The sequence below is a fragment of the Dipteris shenzhenensis genome, chromosome 27, assembly GCF_047967505.1.
Source record: "Dipteris shenzhenensis isolate YYH24624 ecotype China chromosome 27, Dip_SZ_1.0, whole genome shotgun sequence".
Taxonomy (NCBI): Eukaryota; Viridiplantae; Streptophyta; class Polypodiopsida; order Gleicheniales; family Dipteridaceae; genus Dipteris; species Dipteris shenzhenensis.
This window is the reverse complement of record NC_141622.1, coordinates 38,300,977-38,316,112: the sequence shown is the minus strand read 5'-3', so window position 1 is coordinate 38,316,112 and position 15,136 is coordinate 38,300,977.

Sequence of the window (15,136 nt, the reverse complement as noted above, 5' to 3'; positions counted from 1 at the left end):
TTGATGCAAACCCTTCCGTATATTTTGATTGAAAATAGAGAATATTTATTATTGATTGACATTCAATGTATTAAAAAATTGAGACAAGATGAAGTACTAGGGGCACTCTCTGCTTGGGAGAGTAGTATTAACTTAGGTTACCCAGAAGAGGGGTTGGATAGCTGCACGGATTTGGCACTTGGTGTTGAGATATCGAGCTCCACTCGCGATATGCCAGGGTGACTGTTGTGCATTTATGTCACCGACTTGTTAGCTGGAGATGCGGTTGGTACACCACCCATGAATAATAGCTGGATGATAGCTATCCTTATCTACTCTAGTTTGTGGCTCAGTTAGTATGCCACCTTAGTTAGTTGAGTTTGGTTTGAGACCCACATATAGGGTACTTCTATTTCTTTGTACTTGAGTTGTTTTGGCTTTCACAAGTAAGAAGAGGAAAACTGTTTTCAGCCTCCACCTTTGTGTGTATTCCCCCTATTGTGCATGTGAGAAAGTCGCAAGTGAGACTCCTTCCCTCTATCCCACTATCTTTACATGGTATCAGAGCCTTGTTCGTGGTAAGGAGCTCAAGAAAGCAAGCCAAGTTCGTGGTGTCCTGGTAAGAGGACCAGTGTTGCTTTCCTATTTCGAGTTTGGGAGCAAATCTCTGCAGGTAGCACAGCCAGAAGTGCAAGAGTGCATTGTCTCAGATTGAGACGCCCTTCGCGGTGTGGCGAGAGCGCAGTATATGTTGCGGGTGAAGGCGAAGCCCTCAGTGACTTTATTTTTCTGATTTGAGGCCGTTTCGGGGCCCGTTTTGAAGGCGGAAGTTCTTCGCAGGCACTCAGAAAAAGGTCCTGTTTTTTGCTGTGCGACCACTGCACGGCTAGTCGGTGGAAAGGTGCCGCAGAAATTGCATCGTATGCTTGTGTGCAGAGATATTGGGAGTTGCAGATTCATGCCTATTGCTTGTTGATGCAAAATCGTCACTAGGAAGTGACTGTGTGGTGAAATACCACTTTCGTCGGTTTTGCAGATCTGCCCGTGTGAGGCAAAAGCTGTGTTTTTTTGCAGTGACAGAATATTTTGCAGTGTTCTGTAATGGCATCTGATTCTCTTTCACAGATTGTCACTGAAAAGCTTGACAAGAACAACTTCCAGGCATGGAAGTTTAGAATGACAAATTTCTTGATGGGAAAAGGCTATTGGGAATTCATTACAGGAAATGAAGAAGAACCTGTTCTTCCTAATGTTCCCAGTCAACAGGAAATGCAGGCATTCAAAGGATGGCATGAGAGAGCTAGGAAAGTTATGTACTGGCTGTCTATCAGCATTTCGGACTCCATGAATGTGCATATTCAGGATGCAAATACGCCAGAGGAGGCATGGGATACTTTGGCAAAAATGTACAGCACAAATACGCAAGCCAGGAAAATGCAACTCAAACAGGAGTTGCACAAGGTGCAGAGAGAAAATTTGAGCATAAATGACTACCACATGAAAGTGAAGAAAATTGCAGATGCACTTGCTTCCATTGGGTCGCCAGTGGATGATGACGATTTGGTCTCTGTGACCTTGAATGGTCTAGGAAGGGATTATGCACAGTTCCGGACATCCATTGCCGTCCGTGAAAAATTTCCTGATTTTGAGGAGTTGATTGCTCTTCTAATTTTCGAAGAGCAAAGAAATGGGGGTGCATCTTCTTCAGCAGGAACTTCAAAAGAAACTATCTTCTACTCAAATGCTGGCAGAGGTAGAGGCAGAGGTAGAGGAGGCCGATCTGCAGGCCGTGGTAGAAATCAGAATATGCAGCAAACGCAAGAAAACCAGTCCTATGCAGGAGGACGTGGTAACTCTAGAGGCAGGGGGAGCCAAGGAGGCCGTGGTGGATGGCAGAGAGGCCAAAATGCAAACAGCAATATTGAATGCTATTATTGTGGCAAAATGGGTCATATGGCTAAGGACTGCTATAAAAAGTAGAGTGACATTATGAATGGACAATTGCAGCAAGGCAATTATGCATCCTCTAGTTGACAGGGTCATGACAGAAATGAGCATTTGTTTATGGTGCAGCACATGACAAATTCTGTAACAAGTGCAGAAGAAAGCAATGATGTGTGGTATGTTGACTCGGGTGCATCAAACCACATGACAGGTCACGCTGAATGGGTGCAAGATGCAAGGAAAATAGAAAAACCAGGATTTGTGGAGACTGGTGATGATACTGCACATCCTATTGTGCAGATTGGCAAAATTCCTTTGTCTATGCAGGATGGGAAAAAGAAATACTTGTCTGATGTATTTCATGTCCCGAACATCACCAAGAACCTGGTTTCTGTTGGTCAAATGGTTGAGCAGGGCTTGCAGGTTAGATTTAATCCTCATGGATGCTTTGTTGAGGATATGAAAAATAACGGTCGCTTGATAGCAAAAGGAAAGAAGAAGGGCAGGATGTTTACGTTGGATGTAGACATGCCTGAATTGAGTGCAGCAATGTTTGCACATGGGACTGGCGTAGTTGCAGATATTGATATCTGGCACAAACGCATTGGTCATGTTAATATACAGTGACTTAAATCAATGCAAGCCCAAAATATTGTTGCAGGATTGCCTAAATTCAAGGTTGCAGAAATGCACAAGGTTTGTGAAGCCTGTCAATTTGGGAAACAGGCAAGGAAACCTTTTCCTAGGCATGTTCAAGAGAGTAAAAAGCCATTGGAATTAATCCACTCTGATGTGTGGACTACAAAAGCTGCATCTATTGGAGGCTGTCACTATTTTGTCACATTTATTGATGACTTCAGCAGAAAATTGTGGGTGTATTTTATGAAAAAGAAAAGTGAAGTGTTTGGGCACTTCAAAGCTTTCAAAGCTATGGTTGAAAAAGAAACAGGCCTGCAAATAAAATGCCTAAGGTCAGATGGAGGGGGAGAGTTGTAAAGAAAGAGGGAGAGAGATAGGAGACTCAAGTTCAACTTTCTTCACAACACTCAAAAGAGAGAGGACACAAGGTTGGAGGGTGAAGCCTTTCTTCACTTTTGCACACAACAACAATACAATAGAAGAGGGAAATACCCTATATGTCAAAACCTAGAATACGTGGTTCATATGTGAACCCAAACCAAAAACATACGTGGTAGTCTAACTACACCACGAGTACAACTAACATAGGCGGTGACATAAATGATAGTCATCCAGGAGATGTATCGGGGGTAGAGCTTGATATCTCAACACTCCCCCTCAAGCTCAAATCCATCTCACGTACACCAAGCAAGCTCCTAAGTCTGCGAAGCTTCTCAGTACCCAATGCCTTCGTAAAAATATCAGCCACCTGCTCCTCAGTGCTGACATAGACAAGATCAATCTCACCAGCTAGAACCTTGTCTCTCACAAAGTGATAATGCACCTCAATGTGCTTCGTTCTAGCATGATAAACTGGGTTATTAGCAAGCATGATGCTGCTAATGTTGTCACAATGAATGACAACTGCTGCATGAACTGACTGTCCCATATCTGCAAGTAGCTTCCGTAACCAAGCTACCTCACATGCAGCCATTGCTGCACCCCTGTACTCAGCCTCTGTGCTCGACAAGGCAACTGTTGGCTGCTTCTTGCTGCTCCAATTGATGGCACCACTCCCAAGGGAAAACATAAAACCACTAGTAGATCTCCTGTCTGAGACACTACCAGCCCAGTCAGCATCTGTGTATCCATGTACCTGTAATGCACACCCAGCTGCATAAAACAGTCCATAATGCAATGTGGACTTCACATACCGCAGTATGCGCCTAGCCGCATCCAAATGTGGCTTCCCCGGTGCCTGCATAAACTGACTCACCAGCCCCACAGCATAGCTCAAATCTGGTCTGGTTATAGTCATGTAAATCAAGCTACCTACTATGCGCCTGTACATAGTAATATCTTCAAGAAGCTCACCTGACTCTGCATTGAGCTTCACATTCTGCTCCAATGGAACAGAGATAGGCTTACAGCCTGTCATCCCATATTTGGACAGCATGTCCAAACCGTATTGCCTTTGCAATAGCCATATCCCACTCGGGGATCTAATAACCTCAATGCCCAAGAAGTAACGCAGCTCTCCCAAATCCTTCATCTCAAATTTCTGCTTCAACAGCAGCTTCACTTCATTAATGTCTGCATCACTATCACCTGTAATAATCAAGTCATCAACATAGATGACTATAAGCACAATCCCTCTGTTTGTCCTTTTCACATAAAGTGAAAAATCTGAATTGGAAATCTGAAATCCAATAGTGACAAGATATTGCCCTATCTTGTCTGACCATGCCCTCGGCGCCTGTTTTAAGCCATACAAGGCTTTGCGCAACCTGCATACAAAATCGGGGTGTGAGTTATCCTCATAACCTTCTGGCTGCATCATATAAACCTCTTCCTGCAAATCACCATGCAAGAAGGCATTTTTCACATCCATCTGATGCAAAGACCATCCCTTTGCAGCAGCCATAGCAATTACTGCTCTCACGGTTGCCATCCTTGCAACTGGGCTGAAAGTTTCCTCATAGTCAATTCCATATGTCTGTGCAAAACCTTTGGCAACCAATCTTGCCTTGTACCTGCTAACAGATCCATCAGCATTGTGCTTTACTTTGTAAACCCACTTGCAGCCAATAGCCTTCTTATCATGAGGCAAAGGCATCAAATCCCAAGTGTGGTTTGCATTCAAGGCAGCCATCTCTTCATCCATAGCTGCTTCCCAATTTTTATGCCCTGCTGCATCCTCAAAACATGTGGGCTCTGGCTCCTCTAGAACCTTGACCATATAAGCATAGTGATGTGCTGTATACCCATCATATCTCAGCCTGTCAACTGGATACTTAATACGAGTGGACCTCCGTACAACTGGATCAGTTGCAGGCGTCTTTAAATCATGCCTGCTTTTCCTTGCACCAGGTGTAACAACAGAAGGAATCCCAAGTTCCTCATCAAGGCTCATTTCAGAGCCGCTTGACTCTCCATCAACATGAGAGCTACCAGCAGACACATCAAATACTGGAGCATGGTCCACTTTTTCTTTTCCCTTATGTGATACCTGCACAACACTATCAGGACTGCCATGTGATGATTCACTAGATCTCAATCTCCCTGTCCATGCATTAGATCCACTAGTAGAGGACTCTCTGGGTCCACTCAAGGCTTGAGATTGCTGCTCTGCATTTATTGCAGCATTCCCATTTCCTGCATCTGTATCTCCTACCATAACAGTTGGTGCATACCAGCTGCTCATTTCATCAAAAACAACATCTCTGCTCACTTGCATTTTGCGAGTGGAAGGGTTATAACAGCGATACCCTTTCTGGTGCTGAGCATATCCAATAAAGATGCATTTTTCTGCCTTTGGATCGAGCTTTGTTCTCTTCTCATCAGGAACATGAACATAAGCTATGCAACCAAATACCTTCAAGTGAGAAATATCTGGTTTTTGGCCTGTATACATTTCTTCAGGCGTCATGCCATGGACAACTGCAGTGGGGGTTCTGTTCATAATATAAACAGCAGTTGCTACTGCTTCAGCCCAAAAATAATCAGGCATGTTTTTCTCATTTAGGATCGCCCGTCCTACTTCTGCAATATGCCTGTTCTTCCTTTCTGCAACCCCATTCTGCTGAGGGGTAGACCTGCATGAGTACTTCCTTTGAATTCCCTGTTCTTTCAGATATTCACAAAATTCTTCTGAAAAGTACTCTCCCCCTCCATCAGATCTTAGCACTTTAATATGCACACCTTTCTCTTTTTCAACCATGGCCTTAAAAGCCTTGAAATGGCTGAACACTTCACTTTTGTGCTTCATAAAATAAATCCACACCTTCCTTGTGTAGTCATCAATAAACGTCACATAATAATGGCATCCACCAATAGAAGCAGCTTTGGTTGTCCAAACATCTGAATGGATCACTTCCAAAGGTCTTCTGCTCACCTTAGCATTTTTAGGAAATGCATGTCTGGCCTGCTTACCCATTTGGCATGCTTCACATACCTTTTGCATTCCCTCAACTCTGAATTTAGGCAAACCTGCAACAATGTTTTTCGTTTGCATAGATTTCAGCCTTTGTATATTCACGTGCCCAATGCGCTTGTGCTATATCTCAATATCTGCAATGACACCTCTCCCATGTGCAAACATAGCAGCTTTCACCTCAGGCATATCAACATCCAAGGTGAACATTCTGCCATTTTTGTTGCCTTTCGCAACCAAGCGGCACTTATTTTTCAAGTCCTCAAGGAAGCATCCATCAGGATTAAATCTAACCTGCAGACCTTGCTCAACCATCTGGCCAACTGAAACCAGGTTCTTAGTGATTTTTGGAACATGAAGTACATGTGCCAAGTACTTTGTTTTGCCGTCCTGCATAGCCAATGGCACTTTACCAACCTGCGTAATTGGGTGCGCAGTATCATCACTTGTTTCAACATAACCTGGCTTATCCAAATTTCTGACATCATGAAACCACTCACCATGACTGGTCATGTGGTTAGAGGCACCTGAATCAACATACCAAACATCATTGCAAGCTGCAACATCTCCTGACATGGAGTTAACCATATGCTGCATCACAAAAAGGTGCTCATTTCTGTCGTCACCATGCCCACTTGATGATGCATAGTTGCTTTGCTGCAACTTTCCACTTTTGATGTCATTCTGCTTTTTATAGCATGTATTCTCCTTGTGTCCAGGCTTTCCACAATAATAGCATTCTATGCTGCTATTTACTTGCTAGTTCCTTTGCCATGAACCACGGCCTCTTTGGCTCCCCCTGCCTCTAGAACTACCACGTCCTCCTCCATAGGACTGGTTTTCCTGTTGTTGCTGTTGGTTCTGATTTCCTGCACGGCCACCAGAACGGCCTCTTCCTCTACCCCTGCCTCTACCTGTATTCGAGTAGAAAGCAGTCTCTTGAGAGGTTGAGGTGGCTGAACCACCATTCCTTTGCTCTTCAATCAGCAAGAGAGCAATAAGTTCCTGAAAATCAGGAAATGTTTCACGGACTCCAATGGATGTCCGAAATTGTGCATAATCTTTCCCAAGACCATTCAAGGTCACGGACACTAAGTCCTCATCATCAACAGGTGCTCCAATGGAGGCAAGAGAATCTGCAAGGCCTTTCACCTTCAAGGAATACTCATTTATATTCAGATTTTTCCTTTGCACATTGTGCAACTCCTGCTTTAGCTGCATCTTTCGTGCTTTGGTATTTGTGCTATACAGCTTCACCAATGTATCCCATGCCTCCTTAGGCATCTCTAGATCCTGTATATGCACAATCATAGAATCTGAAATGCTAACGGATAGCCAATACAGGCATTTTCTGGCTTTTTCATGCCATTCTTTAAAGGCCTTCAATTCAGCAGGAGTGGGAGCAGCACCCAAAACTGGTTCTGCAGTTTCACCACTGATGTAATCCCAAACTCCCTTTCCCATAAAGAAGTTTGTCATCCTGAACTTCCATGCTTGGAAGTTGTTCTTGTCAAGCTTCTCACTGACAATGGTAGACAGATTCTCAGACATTTTACAAATCACGAATTGCAACAGCAACCTGTAAACACAGCAAATGCCTCAGAAGGGCAAATAGCAAAACTTCTGCAAAGAGCCTCACAGGGGCAGATCTGCAACACTGACAAAAGTGGTATTTCACCACACAGTCACTTCCTAGCGATGATTTTGCATCAACTGGCAATAGGCATGAATCTGCAACTCCCAATATCTCTGCACATAGGCATACGATGCAATTTCTGTGGCACCTTTCCACCGACTAGCCGCGCAGTGGTCGCACAGCGAAAAACAGGGTCTTTTTCTGAGTGCCTGCGAAGAACTTCCGCCTTCAAAACGGGCCCCGAAACGGCCTCAAATCAGAAAAATAAAGTCACCAAGGGCTTAGCCCCCTCCCGCAGCATATACTGCGCTCTCGCCACACCGCGAAGGGCCTCTCAATCTGAAACAGTGCACTCCTGCAATTCTGGATGTGCTACCTACAGAGATTTGCTCCCAAACTCGAAATAGGAAAGCAACACTGGTCCTCTTACCAGGACACCACAAACTTGGCTAGCTTTCTTGAGCTCCTTACCACGAACAAGGCTCTGATACCATGTAAAGAAAGAGGGAGAGAGATAGGAGACTCAAGTTCAACTTTCTTCACAACACTCAAAAGAGAGAGGACACAAGGTTGGAGGGTGAAGCCTTTCTTCACTTTTGCACACAACAACAATACAATAGAAGAGGGAAATGCCCTATATGTCAAAACCTAGAATACGTGGTTCATATGTGAACCCAAACCAAAAACATACGTGGTAGTCTAACTACACCACGAGTACAACTAACATAGGCGGTGACATAAATGATAGTCATCCAGGAGATGTATCGGGGGTAGAGCTTGATATCTCAACAAGAGTACCTCTCAAATGAGTTTGAAAGGTTCTTGCAAGAGCATGGTATAAAGCAGCAATATTCATGTAGTCATACCCCACAGCAAAATGGAATTACAGAAAGGAAAAAGAGGCATATTGGAGAGGTATCTTGGGCTATGCTAAATGAAAAAGATCTACCAGATTATTATTGGGCTGAAGCAGTTGCTACAGCAGTCTATATAATGAACAGGACTCCCACTGCAGCAATACATGGCATGATGCCAGAGGAGATGTATGCTGGTAGGAAACCAGATATTTCTCATTTGAATATTTTTGGTTGCATTGCCTATGTCCATGTGCCAGATGAGTTGAGGTCCAAGTTGGATCCAAAAGCTGAGAAGTGCATCTTTATTGGTTATTCTCTGTAGCAGAAAGGGTATAGATGCTATAACCCTTCTACACGTAAGTTCACAGTGAGCAGAGATGTTGTTTTTGATGAGATGAGCAGCTGGTATAAACCAGTAAATGTGATGATTGATGTAGATGCGAAAAATGGTAATGCTGCAAAGAATGCACAGCAGCAATCACAAAATATCAGTGGACCTGGAGTGTCCTCTACTAGTGGCTCACATACTTCGCCATGGATAGGTAGATTGAGATCAGGAGAATCTCCTCAAAGCAATGTAGATAGTGGTACATAGGTATCACGAAAAGGAAAAGAGAAGGTAGATCAGCCCATGTTTGATGTGAATGCAGGTCACTCTTGTGTGGATGGTGAATCCAGTGGCTCAGAACAGAGCATTGATGATGAGTTGGGTATTCCTTCTGTTGTTACACGTGGAGTAAGGAAGACCAGGGATGTTTTGAGAGCACTTGGAAGTGAGCCTATTTTGCGCAGGTCTACCAAGGTTAGGTATCCTGTGGATAGAGGCTAAAATATGATGGATTTACAGTCATTCACTATGCCTATATGGTCAAAGTGATACAGGAACCAGAACCCACTTCTTTTGAGCAAGCCATGGGAAATGAAAAATGGGAGAAAGCCATGGATGAAGAAATGGATGCCTTGGATGCTAATGCTACATGGGAATTGGTGCCTTTGCCTAAAGGCAAGAATGCAATTGGTTGTAAGTGGGTTTATAAGATCAAGCACAATGCAGATGGTTCTGTGAATAGATACAAGGCAAGATTCGTTGTCAAGGGGTATGCACAGACATATGGCATTGATTATGAAGAAACTTTCAGCCCGGTTGCAAGGATGGCAACCGTAAGAGCAGCCATTGCTATGGCTGCATCAAAGGGATGGTCTTTACATCAGATGGATGTAAAGAATGCCTTCTTGCATGGTGATTTGCAAGAAGAGGTCTTTATGGAGCAGCCAGCAGGTTATGTTCATGCTATTCATCCTGAGTTGCAACACACACAGATTGTATGTTCTAGCTAACACCCCAAGGCCAAAGACTATAGGCAACGTGCACATTTTAGGTCTACATCCACGAAAATAGCCAAGGAGTACATCTCAAACTCACAGAGTTTGATCCCCAAATATCCCGAGACAAAGGAGTGCAAGCAACGTGCATAGTTTATACATTCTAGTTGCAAGCTGTTGTTAAGTGTCTCGTGGAAGTTAAGCCTTGCCACTCCAAGTTTTGAGCCACATTCATGGGCTTCGAACCCCACATGACTTCAGGCGTGAGGGCGCTTAGGGAGTTTGAGCCCCAAATCACCTAAGCCTTGGAGGCACGAGGCTAACACAAGCACTATTTGGGAATCAGTTAGGACCACCTCCTAATTCCGAGTTCATCCCAAGTGCTTTAATATGGTTAACACAAGTGTTATTTTCTTCACTAGTAGGGAGAGAAGGAAAGAATAGCAATATGCCTTGGCACCCTATGGGTCCAAGAGCCTTTGGTTGTAAAGAGAAGGAGAGTGCTAAAAGGAAAAGGGTTGGCCCTCCCTTCAAAAGGTGACTCATATAAAAGGCCAAAGTGTTGACCTTGGTATTCATTATTGTTTGCACAAGTTTGAATACAAGCTCCCTCTTCTCTTCCAAGAGAGTGTTTTGGGTGTTCTCTTGTTCCATTGTAGTGCCCTTGTTTTTGCCACTCCATTCCCCTTCATTCTCCTCTTCCCTTCTCCTTCTCCCTCCCTTCTCCCCTCTCTTCTCCCCCATTCCCCTTCCCTCTTTCTCGCATGGAAACACATTGTAACAATCCGGAGGCTGCTTGAGTGACACTTACGAATGGCTCGTGCCTTGCATTGCTCTCACAAGGACTAGCTTGGAGTGGAGGCTCCATTGGAATCTCTTCAACATCCCCATGACATGGAGTCACCGTCGAGACCCACACATTTTTGGTGCCACAGTCGAGGATAAAAGGTATGCTTTTGCATTGCACTTGTCTTCCTTCGTTATCTACCCATTGCACAAAGCTTCAAGCTTAACTTGGAGCTTTGTTAGTGGAGTTGTAGGAAGAAGTGAGAGTTGTGGATGAAAAAGTAGGAAAGCAATCATTTCTTGTTGGAAAGTCATTTTGGAGCATTTGAAGCTTGTTTTTTATGCTTTTTAGTGTTTTGAGTTGATAGGAACTTAGTTTGTGAGATTGTTAAGGAGTGTGTGAGGTACAAACACATTAAAAAACAACAAAAATGATGATTCTTTCTAAATTTCAAAGTTCTTTTGTGTTCTAGAACTCACCCTTCATGAAAATTTGCATTTTGGCTTGCAAAAAGTGTTTTTTTTTCAAGTTTTTTTCATTGTGTAGGGGAACTAGGTAGTGTAGCACCCCCCTAGAATAACAAAACCAGAACAAAAACTCAAAATCTTCCAAAAAACCACAAAAATCAATCTATGACATTGTGTTTCACTATCCCGCCGCGAGTCAGGGCCATAGAGCTATCCCGTCGGTCAAACCAAGTTGACCCTGTGCTATAGGGATATCCTGCTGACCTAACCTCTGACCATGGATTAACCCACTGCCCTGATTAAATGCGTGTTAGAGTTACTATCCTACTGACTTGATAGCTGTTGACCCATGGCTTTAGACTGAATTCCATTGACCATTGCTATCGTGCTACTCCACCACCAACGCAGTGAGTCCACCCCCATGCCCTGGTCATATTTGTATCCCTCCGATCATTGTGTTACATCTATCACACTACCCATTGCTATTTTTATTCCATTGCCCATTGCTATTTTTATTCCATTGATCGTCGTTGTATTCTTACTCCACCCCCCATCACTGTTTTGATCCCCACACCTGTTGCTATAACTACACCACTGACCGGTGTGATATCCGTATCCCGTCCAATCGCCCGTTGTCTAAACCTTATCCCTACATGCATAGGGACACCACTTGATTCTTATCCCACAGAGCATGTGGCAATATTTATCCTGCCAATCATCGCGATATGCCTACTCCATCGCCGATCGTTGCTATACTAGTATCCCGCCATCCAGTGCAATACCCTATCCCTACTACGACCGTTGCCATAAGGCTATCCCCATGACCATTGTGATACCTCTAGGGTAGCTAAAGAATTTAAAAAATAATCTAGAACCTTAGTTCATCAGCCTGACCGTGCCTAGCTAGAGACCTCCCACATGCACTTGAGGTCCTGAAGAATTTTGCCAAAGGATCCCATGCCAAAAGATAGTGCTTCGAGCTATGTTCAGTCCACCCTTTGCTCTAGCTAGAAATCCAGAAGCTCAATCCCACGCCTCCACTCATTAGTGGGCCCTCGACTGGAAACTCTATCTAGCTCTAATGAGACAGAGAGCTTAGATGAAGTAATGCAAGACCCCTCGGGTATAAGGGCATCTAAAGCCCCATTCACTATTGTAGCCTCTCCCAAGTCACTTGCACCTTTGGTTGCATCTAGGCTGAGAGGTACATTCTCTAACATGTTCAGGCATTTAGGCTAGATAGAGTCAATAGACATATAGAACCCCTTCATCGGCACATCTGCACGGAGGGAGGGCCAGCAACATCTAGTTCTTGAACTAGGGACTGGGACAAAAACCACCTTTGTAGACCCATGACCTTCCACCTATGCGAGACCTTCCCAATGGGAACATATGGATGATGAAGATCCATGGATGAGGGAATTCTAAAGGCAAGACCCTAGCCGAGGGGATGCTAGGAACTTCCAAGGCAGAGCACCTTATGAACCCCCACCAACCTTCGTCAACTATGGGGCACCACAGTTTCCACCTTAGTGCCCATTGCATGGAACCAATGTTCCCATGCCCCGGGACCCACCTCCCCCAAGAGTACATGTCTTTTCATCCATACCTGTTCCTATGATGAATGTAGGCCTTGGCACATCCGTTCCAATGCTGGTACCAACAACTATGTGGATATCACTGCCTGGCCGAGGCTTAAGGTCATCTCTGTGTCCCATTAGGCCCACGTCAAAACCACCCCTGCCAGCCACTCAAACAATGTTAATTGATGAGGCAATGCGCATCTTAGTGAATTCCCTGGGAAGGGGGCCACACTAGCTCTACCCACCCTAGTGTTTCCTGCAGGGATTGCAAATCCCTTGAGGAGCTGACCCATAGAAATCTCCTAGTTAATGACCAAGTTCTTGTAAGAAAACAATACAACGTCTGTGCTCAACAAATAACAGGATCTTGTATGCAAGAGAGAAAATAGATAGTATGGAGAATCAAAAATTTGATTACTATAGAATTGATACAATAGATGGGACTACTGCACTCCTGTGAGAGAAGCTTTGATGGCATGCTAGAAATAGTAGAAGACAGAGGTTGGATGCTAAGGAATCAGGGTTGCTGTAGCCAGTGATGAAATGGGATTCACGGGCTTCCTCTTATATAGCCACTAGTCGTAGTCAGTTAGACCCAATTGGGTGATCGACCCAGTTCACCCAAAATAGTCGACTGGGGTTCGGTCTCAAAATAGGCCACCAACCATACGATAGAACCGTGGCACAAGATAGAGCAACTAGCCTACGATCTCTGTTCGGCCAAGAGCCATCCGCGATCATCTGGGGTTCCAAATGGGCCCCGCAACCCGAGAGTGGGCTGCCTCGGGAAATGCTCCATCTACCCTCAGTGCGGTCAATCATGGGATGCCTTCCCGCACTTGCATGTAGCCTAGTTGACAGTGTGCCAACTCTATGCAGCCATTAGGCCACACATGGCCCCCACTTGGTGTCCAAATTAGGACCTACCGGATAACCAAGCTACTCAAATGCCTTCTCCTCATATGGGGGTCTTACAAGTAGAGTTAGCTAGTTCCCGCATAGTTACATGAGAGTGGAGCATTGATATCTACCACCCCCCCTCAATGTCCACATACAAGTGGACTTACTTTTTCGGACCAATGCCAAGTCGATGAAGATGCCTCTCTAGCAAGTCTCTTCCAAGAGCCTTCGTGAAGATGCCCATAGCATTCTCTATAGTTGGATAGTACACCAAGTCGACCTCTCCATTTATGATGAGCTCATGTACAAAGTGATATTGAATCTCAATGTGTTTTGTGCAAGCATGGAACACAGGGTTCTTTGCAATCGCAACTCTGATTGTCACATCATAACTGTGTAAGCTTGTTCTACACTGTACCCATGTCCTCCAAAATCCTTCTCAACCACACTGCCTCACAAGAAGCAAAACATGCTGATTTGTACTCAGTCTCGGTAGAACAAAGAGCAATTGTGGGTTGCTTCTTGCTAACCAATGACACAGCTCCAGATCCAAGTGAGAAACAGTAACCTATCACTAATCTCCTGCTCTCCACATCTCCTGCCCAATCTGAGTCACAATAGAATCTAGTCAAGATGTTGCTTTTGGTATAGGTGATGCCATAATCAAGTGTGCCTTTGATGTATTTCAGCACCTGCATTCCTGCCCTCCAATGGTTCTCTCGGGGCTTATTGAAAAACCTACTTAGTACACCAGTCGCAAAGCTGATGTCCGGCATAAGTAAATCAAGCTGCCCACAAGCCTTTTGTACTTCGCTTCATCCACCAATGGTGATGAATTCTCGTTTGAGAGCTTCATGTCAACCTCCATAGGGGTACCAACTGTCTTGCACTTAGCCATGCCAAATGCTTTCAGTATCTCTCCAGCATACTTCAGCTATGAAATCAAGATCTGTTTTGGCTCTTGCCAAACTTCAATCCCCAAACAAAAATGCATCAGTTCGAGGTCTGTCATTTCAAACTCTCTTCCTAGCAACTTCTTTGTCTGCGAGATCTTCTCTTCCTGGTTCCATGTTATGACAAGGTCATCCACATAAAGGACAATGCTCATACACTTGCCTCTTCTCTGTAGATATACAAATTTGCATCAGATGGGCTCCTCCTGAACCCATTTTGTAGAAAGTAGGCATCAATCCGCTGGTACCATGCTCGTAGGGCCTGTTTCAGCTCGTAAAGTGCCTTCTTCGGCCATTGCCATTGTGGTTCTACAGGCTCTTCTTCCTCTTCTTTATCTTGAATCCTCCCAAGCATCATTGGGGGATTTTGGTTTGCTCTTATTGGTTGTACTGGATGGATATCCTTGTCTTGGTTGTCTAGGAAGGAAGCATCCTCCTCCAATTGATGCAGCTGTTTTGAAAAGACCACATCACGACTTACTATTACCTTCTTGGTAATAGGATTATAGAGATGGTAACCCTTCGCCTCTTCACTCTAGCCCAAGAAAATACACTTCCGGCTCTTCAGCTCCTATTTGGTCCTGTTAGCATCAGGGACATGCGCAAAACAGTCACATCCAAAAACTCTAAAATGTGCAGTTGAAGGTTTCTTACCA